Source organism: Myxocyprinus asiaticus, chromosome 24 (assembly GCF_019703515.2).
Source record: "Myxocyprinus asiaticus isolate MX2 ecotype Aquarium Trade chromosome 24, UBuf_Myxa_2, whole genome shotgun sequence".
Classification (NCBI taxonomy): Eukaryota; Metazoa; Chordata; class Actinopteri; order Cypriniformes; family Catostomidae; genus Myxocyprinus; species Myxocyprinus asiaticus.
Window position 1 is genome coordinate 16,968,443 of NC_059367.1, and position 10,702 is coordinate 16,979,144.

Here is a 10,702-nt window from a genome sequence, read left to right on the forward strand (position 1 = left end):
CGGGGAGAGCGGCATAAATAGAGCCACACAGCAGTTAGACGAGAGGGAGAGCCTGGGCACGGACTATGAAGCCAAGAGTTATTACAAAGTCGAGAGTTTATTTTGTGAACTAGTTTGTGGCTTTTTTTTAGACTGTGTTATTGAACAAACGTAAAAGCCTTGAGAGTGTGTTTGTGCTGCAGAGAGGAAAATAAAAACGCTTACCTGAACCAGGAAATCTGCTTCTCGCCTCCTTCTTCCACTGAGAAGTGCTACAGTGCATCACAGTTCAACCGGCCGGTAATTTTGGTGAGGTCTATCCTAAGTCCAAGGTTCAGGCAAAGGCATATGAAGTATCCCATGTCTTATGGTTGGAGTTGGCATCAGTTCATCCTGTGAAGTCCATCGTAATAGACTGAAGTGATGTTTGGCTGGCACCGGCTGCTGTTAGTCATCACTCACAGACACGTAGCAGTGGAGTCCAACACGAAGCAGGAATGGAGCTGGATCCGGCTGGTTCTGGTGACCTCGGGATAGGAGTCCTGAGGTTGAGACAGGGAAACAAATTGAATAATATTAGCATAGATGCCATTCAATTTATTGCAGAGTTATAGATCATGATCAATATTTCTGGTTTCTGGTTCCGGCAGACCTAACTAAAGCAGCCTAATTGTGAGTTGAAGGATAAATTAGGTGTATGCCTGGCTAAATAGATGAGTCTTTAGTCTAGACTTAAACTGAGTGAGTGTGTCTGCATATTGAACAGTGTTAGAGAGACTATTCCATAGTTTAAGTGCCAAATATGAAAATGATCTACCTCTGTTTTATTGGAATTGAGTAGATTACATAATTGAGTAGATAAAATAGGCTTAAAACCCCCTCCAAAAAATTATAAGAAGAGGTTGAGGGAGTTTTTATTCATATACATATTACACACATACACTCACTGAGAACTTTATTAGGAACACCTGTACACCTACTTGTTTATGCGATTATTAAATCAGCCAGTCGTGTGGCAGCAGTGCAGTGCATAAAATCATGCAGATATGGGTCAGGAGCTTCAGTTAATGTTCACATCAACCAACAGAATGGGGAAATTTTTTTATCTCAGTGATTTCGAACATGGCATGATTGTTGGTGCCAGACGGGCTGGTTTGAGTATTTCTGTAACTGCTGATCTCCTGCGATTTTTCTCAGATTTTTCTCAGAGTTTACTCAGAATGGTGCCAAAAACAAAACAAAAAACATCCAGTGAGCTGCAGTTCTGCAGACGGTAATGCCTTGTTGATGAGGGAGGTCAACGGAGAATGGCCAGACTGGTTCGAGATGACAGGTATTGTGACTCAGACAACAACTCTGTACAAATGCAGTGAACAGAATAGTATCTCAGAATCCACAACACGTCGAACCTTAAAGGATGGGCTACAGCAGCAGAAGACCACGTCAGGCACTTTATTAATTTATAATCGAGTGGCCTTTCTCCTCCATATACTGTCTGTAGTTAGATTGACAGTAGGCTATATATAGTATAATGCCTCTGTATAGTGTCGCTATACAGTATATACTGTCTAAATCAGGATTTTAATTGGTTGTCCTCTGCTAGACTTGTACAAAATTGCACCAAATTCTTGATTCCAGTGTAATAAACCTGTCACTATTTCATTTTTTAACGACATTTCTTTGTACTCACATGATCATCCCTTAAGACTTGCAATGCTTAAAAGCACTGGAGGAGTTTGATGTTGTGTCTATAGTGATGTCACCAGGCAAACTGGCATTTGGTAACAAATCTCTGCATGTCTCAATTTAATGACATTACAGTATCTAAGATATAAAAGTACATTGCAGGTCCCAGTCAAATAAAAGAGCACAAAGATCATGCAGGTATCAACAAGCATGCCTTTAGATTAAACTCTAATCCACTGTGTGTAATCTTTTCCCAACTTTTTATATAGTCTCTTCTCTGAGGAAGAATTTTTTTTAGTACTCATTTACAGACAGTGTGGAGATGTAGAAAAAAATTGTGATATACAGTATTACAAATTGAATTAAATACACTTAGTGTTGTGACGCATCAGTGGTAGGTTTCCCCTCACCTTGTCTTAATTACTGTTACACAATTGGGTTTACTTATTAGGGTGACCAGAGTACAGGAGTAAATGCCCTTTAAAGTGATGATTACATTGAATTATACATGCAGATAAGATCATGGTAAACCTTCTGAAGAACCCAATTTATTTTATCTGTATTTGTTGACTTTTTCTCTCAGATTAGTATAATACCAGTGGCCTCTGTAATATTTGAAATTATCCTCCTCTTCCTTAGTGCTGATCACTATGAAGGGGGTGGATGAATTCCAGCTTGCATCTGTTCCATTCAGACTGTTGGCATCAATCCAACCCATTAGAGGATCAAGAGAGGAAAATCAGTTAAATTATTGGAAGAGAGCCCAATCATTTGTTCATGGTAAATCAAACAGCACATGCAATACTGAGCTCCTTCAATTTAGACTGTATCCCTGTGGCCAAATGTTAGTATTACATTATCAGTTGGCAGTACATTATCATTTCCCCGGAATACAGTGGCCCCCAAGAATATCTGGGCACAAGCCCCACATGTAGAGTATGCATGCAATTTTAAGAAGCTTTAAGAGAGCACAAGTACAAAAATTTCAGAAAAAGTTTCTTTTTAGGTTGACTGTATATATAAATGTGTCCCACATTGACATTGACACAAGATAATATATATTTACATTACTGTCAGAGTGAGTTAAATGCTGGAACAATGATACATTTAATGTATATGTCACACACACACACACACACACACACACACACACACACACACACACACAAAAATAAATATTAAAGGTGCACTCAGTATCTTTTGTCTTTGTGTCATCTTGAACTTACACTGACACCTACTGGCTTGGATGCAGCATAGTTTAAAATCAATGGTTTTCAATTTCAGATGCCATTGTGGAAATTTAGTATTCACAGTCAGCCATGATTACTTTCATCAATGAGTGAAAGTGTCAGATAACAGGAGGGTTACTGAGATTAAGTGAGTAGTATTCGGCTGGTCGTGTGATTCTAACATGGCAGCCCCCATGTGTGGACCCTCTTCATGTAGAATAAAACAGCTTTTATAAGGTTACTGAAATGACTTGAGTCTTCATTTTAATGTTAGTGGTCATGATTTCCTACATATATTGTAAAATTCCAGGTCATTTCTTTAGGAGTTAACCTTTTTTAATGAGAAAAATTGAGTGCACCTTTAAGATAAGCAAGAAAACGTATCTGTCGCTGTTGTGTTAGTTTGATTGGGTTTTGACTTTTTTTCATCTTCTTCTTCTTTTTTTTTTTTTTAGCTCTGTACATACATACATTAATATACATCCAAAAATATGGATGTTTTATTTTATCTCATAGCCTATATAAAGACACTGACAGCTTCCTACATCACAGGCAACTGCTGCTGAGGAGACTTTAAAGGCCACTAAGTGCTGATGGACCATTTCATCAAAAGCTACTCTATCATTTACAGATATCCAGAGCTCCCCTGAGAGAGATCCAAAAGTGTAGACATTTTCCCATCCTCTCCTTTCATGAAAATGCTGATGATTTCATGGAGGAGAATGACAGGTGTACTCTGAGTGGGTCCATAAATAGCAGTGGATAGTGAGGGTTGAAGGACCTGGCTGGCAGTAAGGATGGATTCCTTATTGACCAAAATAAATGGCCTCTCAATCCATCCACAAACACAGTTTGTCTTCACCTGAATTACCCCCTGACAGCCTGTCCTCCCTGAACAAATGTTCGCTTCTGATATAGTGTTCTGCGCTCTAGATTTATTGTGTGGCGTAAATGATTGTATCCCGTCATAGACATTTAATACCATTACGTGGCACTACATAACACACACACACACAAAAACATCCCCTGAAACATTACCGCCACAACATTAAAACCACCTGCCTAATATTGTGTAGGTCCCCCTTGAGCCACCAAATCAGCGCCAACCCGCATCTCAGAAAATCATTCTGAGATGCTATTCTTCTCACCACATTTGTAGATCAGCAGTTACAGAAATACTCAAACCAGCTCATCTGGCACCAACAATCATGCCACCCTCCAAATCAATGAGATACAATTTTTTCCACATTCTGATGGTTGATGTGAAAATTAACTGAAGCTCCTGATCCGTATCTGCGTGATTTTATGCACTGCACTGCTGTCACACGATTGGCTGATTAGATAATCGCATGGATGATTGTTGGTGCCAGACAGGCTGGTTTGAGTATTTCTGTAACTGCTGATCTCCTGGGATTTTCACACACACCAGTCTCTAGAGTTTACTCAGAATGGTGCCAAAAACAAAAAACATCAAGTGAGGGGCAGATCTGCGGATGGAAATGCCTTGTTGATGAGAGAGATCAACAGAGAGTGGCCAGCCTGATTCAAACTGACAAAGTCTACAGTAACTCAGATAACCGCTCTGTACAATTGTGGTGAGAAGAATGCTATTCTGAGATGCGGGTTGGCGCTGTTTTGGCGGCACGAGGGGACCTACATAATATTAGGCAGGTGGTTTTAATGTTGTGTTCGATCTGTGTATAATGGCTGTGTCTGAAACCTTGCTGTCTGTGTTGTACGGAAGCTTGTTTTGACCATGGTTTATTACTTTATTTCTGTCTTGTTTTCTCGTGATCATGACATAGCTTTCTCATGATCTCGACATAACAAAAGTTGTTTTCCTGTATCACAACTTAATTTTCTCGGGATTACTACATAACAAAAGTTGTTTTCTCGAACTCACAACTTAAGTGTCATGTGTAATCAGTTATTAATTTGCTCTCAGACATTTTGTTTTATTTCTTAACAGAACACAGTGACTCATGTGAAGCCTTTGAGCCTTCACTTGGTTATTACTTATTTGTAAACATTTAATTTAGTTAACAAAAGACAAAAAAGACATAATAGCATTAATAATAAATTTTTTATTGCTTCAAAACTTTGTCAGCAACAGCGGCTTACTAGTTGCGTTTAATTTTTTAGACCATCAGATGGCAGTAAAGTGAACCGTGTAGAGAAGCTTGAGTAACAAACCCAATTTCAATACATTTGTAATGAAAGCCCCATAGTTTCAGAAAGCTTCATTTTCCCATCACTACTTCATGGATAGCGGATGATGACTGAGAGATGCTGGTCAGCAGGCATGCGATTCACTAGACAAAACTGAAATAAAATCCATCTCCTTGACCTAGAGAAGCCCTCTGTTGCGATAAACTGAAGATGAAGATGCTGCGCCTGTGACGTTGAGTTGCTGTATGTGCGAAAAGGTGTTTTATTGTGAGAACTATGAGATGACGAGAAAATTAAGTCATTATCATGAGAAAACAAGCCAGATACAAATTAATAAAAGATGGACAAAACGGGCTTCTATAGTATTGTGTATGAAGGTATCTCATAAAGAAAACTGATTTCAATCTGGCTTCCAAGGCACTGGAAGTCATGTTTAATATCTAAAACAAATTTAAGCGAGCTTTCAAAGATCATCAAGCAAACATTTAGTGACTACAGTGCTTATTTCTCTACAGATGTTATCTGTAGTCATAAGTGAAAAAGTAAAATACAATTCCAAACGCTTCTTCAGACGTATTTTTTCCCCAACCAATGAACTGCATGCACAGGACTGCTAGTAGCTATAGGCAATGCTGCCTTCAAAAATCGATCAGATGAAATGTTGACAGGATATCTCCGTATACTGTGAGCGAAGGCTACATTATTATTATTATTTTTACTATTTTGGACACAGCTAATGTAATGAGGAGCTCCACACAGATATAATTAATATGATTTATACCACTACTGTTATAAAACAGTCAGCCAATTTGGCCTATATTTGTTTTGCTGTACCTAATTGATGTATCTCCTTTTCCAAAGCTAAAGCTTTACAGTGCATAAATACATTTAGTTTGAATTGTAATGAGTCAAAGTATTCACAATAGTGGCTGGTTTTTTAATAGCTGCTTTTTAAACTATGGATAATTTCCTGTTTCTGATCCATTGTAAAGGTGGTATAGCCTGTGTTTTTTTGTGTTCCTGTGGAGGTGTCTTATCACTGCCCATGGTCCTGGGTGGGATGGTGTCATGGTGGAAACAGGGTGTATGTGTAGTGTCTGAAAATGCCGTCTTATGGACTGGCTTCTTATTACAGATAACTTTGACATGAAATGACATCATAATGGGTGATCATAGAGCAGCAGGAAGTATTATCTGTAACAAGTTTAGTTATAGTAACCTCAAATGCACACAAACACATTTTATGAACTATTCTTATGATACCTTTTGGTCCTTTTTTAAGCTTTATGCACTATCCACTAGCATTGTTTTGAAAAAACAGACCACTATAGTCATTTAAAACACCTCCTTTTGTGTTCCTCTTAAGGAAGAAAGTCATTCAGTTTTGGAATGGCATGTGTGAGTTAATTATGAGAGGTTTTTTTTACTTAAAAAAAAAAAAAATAATAATAATAAAGCATATTTTTGAAACCTATGAATAATTTATCCAGTTGTTCAAATAATGCATTAACTGCTCCTTTAAGGTACTTTTTGAGGTGCAAGTCTTTATGTTCTATTTAAAGATAAAAACAAACAAACAACACATATATTAATGAAAATTGTTTTGCCCTTTAGTTCTTTCTGCCTGATTCGGACTGCATTGATTGGACAATGTGCCGGGTTCTGAGCATCTTACTGGCTCTTCTGAGTCGCTTTCTGTTTGCAGTCCATGGTCTACTGACGGTGTGGTGCGTGGTGGAGGTGACAGGAGAACCTACCTATTGGCTTCTGCTGTCGGGGGTGGCACTTTTGGGGATTGAAATGGCCATCACATTCAAATACACGCAATGCAGAATGGAAATGGTGATGATGACCTCAGTGATACTATCGTAGTGCTTAGAAGATACAGTGATTTTATTTTAACAGGGAGATTGTAAACTCTGAGTCTTGGATAATGTACTGGCCCTGATGACACTGAAATTCGTTGTTTTATGACCTGCCTTGTCTTGACACTCTCTGCACTTCACAGAGTTACTCCAAACGTGCTGTTATAAAAAGACATGCAGCTAGAAGCAGGGTGCCATGATTAACACTAATGAGAATGTGGGAAATTACACTCTCTTTTCTTCAAGCTCTCTGCTCTTCAGTCTGTTTTGCAGGGACGAGTGATAACCTCTTCTCTCAGTACAACGATGCAAAAATAACCGTTACATATACACATAGCAGCACATGATCGCATTCAGTCTGATTTATGTATTACTAGGCAGAATTATGTACAGTACATGGAGATTGCTGTGATAGAAATTTGTTAATGAGATTCTCCCCTCCCACTGTCACGGACCGAGGACCTGCTGAGAACATCCTCCTTTTCATCATCCCCTTCACTCTGCCTTGATCTCCGTCTCTACCTTTCAATCTCTCCTTTTCTTTCACTCTCTCCCACTGCTCTCGCTCTCTCTCTCTCTCTCTCTCTCTCTCTCTCTCTCTCTCTCTCTCTCTCTCTCACACACACACACACACACACACACACACACACACACACACACACACACACACACACACACACTACACTACACTTTTAAGTCTCTGTGCTCTTTAGAGAGGATTGCCTGTGTCAGTGGGGATTTGCATAGCTAATGGGAGTAATTTGCAGTCTGCGTTGGGCTGGTGTGCCTGCAGTACTGGACTCTATGGTGTCACCCAGCTTTACCACCCAATTAAGAAGCATCTGACACACATAGCCTTTTGGTGGCTTTATTATGTAGACAGTAAAATATACTCTGCTGAAAAGACCAGCACTGTATGGGATGCTAGTATGCTGTTGTCTCAACCAGTCTTTTTAATACAGTACCTTAACCAGCAAGACTTTCTTGATAAACCAGCTTTAAAAAGACCATGCTGGTCAGTCAGCCTCTCCAGCTAAGTTTGGCAAGGCTATGCTAGTTGACCATCTCATGATGGAATGAGACCATGCTGGTCTAATGGCTTTTCAGCAGGCCATCCGTCCATCCATCTATCCATCCATCCATCCAACCGTCCGTCTGTCCGTCCATCCATCAACTGTCCATCCGTCCATCCATCCATCCATCCATCCGTCCAGCTATCCATCCGTCCGTCTGTCTATCCATCCATCCGTTTGTCCATCTGCCCGTCCATCCATCCATCCATCCATAAAGTGATGTTCTCTTCACTCTTCTGCATGTTCTCCCCAATGGTCTTTCTATCCCTGAGCACTGTCATTCCCTCTGTTTGGTTCCTGGAACTGAATCTCCTACAAACCAACCTGTCCATCAATACCAGCACAAACTCTGACCCTGAATTCTTCTCCCAGGTCCCTCTCACAATGGTGTGTTAAAAGCATTACAATAAAAATCAGATATTCAGACATGACCAGTAAAAATAAATTTAGCTTTGAGAAAACCACTTACAATCTCTCTCTATTTCTCTCTCTCTATGCTGTGCTCAATATTTCTAAATATTTTACTGTCAAACACACTGTGGCAAGGAGGAGGGTGGGGCCGGGCCGTGATGACACACGCCCAGCCCCTAATCAGGCTAATCAAGCTGACGAGAGGGATAAAGGCCTCCGGAGGCGGCAGTTCGAGAGAGAGAGAGAGCTACAGGCAGCTGCCCTGTATGTGTTTATGTTTGTGTCTTTTTGTTTAATTAAATATTACTTTGATGCTTCGTCCGGTTCTTGCCTCTTTCTTTCCTTTTTACCCTGTTACACACACATTTCTGGGAAAGCTATAATCATAAACTGCTCAGGTGGAAATTGATTCATGCATGTGAAAGCAGATTTTTTTTTTTTTGCTTTCCTTTACCAATAATGATTGTTTAGCCATACATATATATTTTATAAAATTTCTACTTCAGTTCTGGGAAAAATCTAATGCAGACGATTAATAGATTTAGACTGGGAGAGAGCGTGACCTTTGTGCCATCTACAAAAACAGCACAGACCCACACACTAATCACAGCTCCACCCATCTGAACATGGTGGTTTCACTTAACATTGACTCATGTCTACAGCCTTGGGAGGCCTAAGGGAAAAGATTTAGACACAGATTTGTCAAAGCCTTTTTTTGCTAAATTTTACTCTTAAAATATCACAGACACAGGCATAGACTTTCCTTGAAAATATCAAGGAATAGCGTTGCTTCCTTTGTTCCTGGAAACAGTTTTATGTGTCCTAAATACTTGAGCAAAAAGTGTCACCTGTGCTTACAGTAGCTTGTTTGCCAGGTTTTGGCTACACTGAGGGATACAGTAAAACTAATCCTAAACTTACTAGTACTCATAGTCATAAAAATATTAATATAAAGACTTAATTCTAATCCAAGATGTATTATGTTGCATATAGTTGCATGAGAAGTCTGTCTGAGATTTTAAAGGTTTAGAATATTATTACCTCCATATCTACCTATTTGACAGCCGTGGATCTGAATATTCTTTAATATTTAAGACTTTGATCATATTTTGTTGTGAGCACTTTGTTTGGGTGGAAAACTCACAGTGAATTTTAAGAATATGCTGCGAAAGTTAATTAGTGACTTTACTGAAAAGATTTAAGAGAAACCATATCATCTCAGTTGTCCTCTTTCATTACTTTATCCTCTCATGGATCTTTTGTTTGGGCACTCCAATGAGTCAAAGCAGTCATTTTCCTTATAAACCATTTGAAGAAACCTTTTTAATCTGGTTTACAATAACATCTTAACAACATTTTTGATTCATCCATTCAAATTACCACCATCTCGCTGTCTGCTAACAGTGTCTCATCTGTTACCATAGTGATAAGCCTATGTGTGTGTGTGTGTGAGACAGGGGTTGGCAGAACTTGGTCCTGAAAACTGGTGGAGGCTCTGGAGCAGACCATGCTGATCGTTCTAGTTCTGGGCCGCTGGCTGATGCCAAAGGGCGACATGTCAAGAGATCAGCTCTCTCAACTGCTCATGGTTTAGGCGGGTCTTGGTGCCGATATCCTGGACATGTTTGATACTTTCAAGGAGCCACAGGTGAAGACCAAGAAGGCAGTGATCATTGTTGGGCTCAGTTTGTTCTCCTGGGCCTTGATGCAGTTTTCATTTGTTCTTACCCAGACAAGCTGCCCCAAAGTCCAGGTGCAAGTCCAGTGTGAGGCCACCCACCCAACTGTGTTAGCTGGCTGTACTATTTCATGCTGCTCTAGTGAAGTCTGGAGCCTTTTGCTTAAGGTGGGTCTGCAGGATGGACCATTCCTTATTTACCATCTGTACCTCATGGTATGTGTGAATGTTCTGAACCAGCTGATGATCTTCTTCACTTTCAAGAACATCCTCATTGTTTTGCTGGAGGTATATAGGATCTGTGTTGGGCACTTCGAGCAGAGCAGGCCATCTCATGGCCAGTCAGACTGGAATGATGGAGAGACTGTAGAGGCCAGCTGCCAGGAATAGACTTGATTTACACATATGGAATCAATCTGAACCTGAAAAGACTAAGCTGAATTTTGGATACAATTATCATATAATCTATCTGATATCTGATTTGTGCATTCATACAAAAATTGCCTTGTAAAGTTTTAGAGGTCTTGGAAGTTTAAACATAGTCAAAATTCAATCGTATCATCAAGTTTTTAGATTCTTAGATTTTACTTAGTATTTTAGTATATTTTAGAA

At 39.5% G+C, this 10,702-nt stretch overlaps 1 pseudogene; it reads left to right on the forward strand.

Moving 5' to 3' along the window:
- Nucleotides 1–6,713: 6,713 nt before the first annotated feature.
- On the forward strand, nt 6,714–10,480 carry LOC127415375 (transmembrane protein 26-like; annotated as a pseudogene).
- Nucleotides 10,481–10,702: the final 222 nt, after the last annotated feature.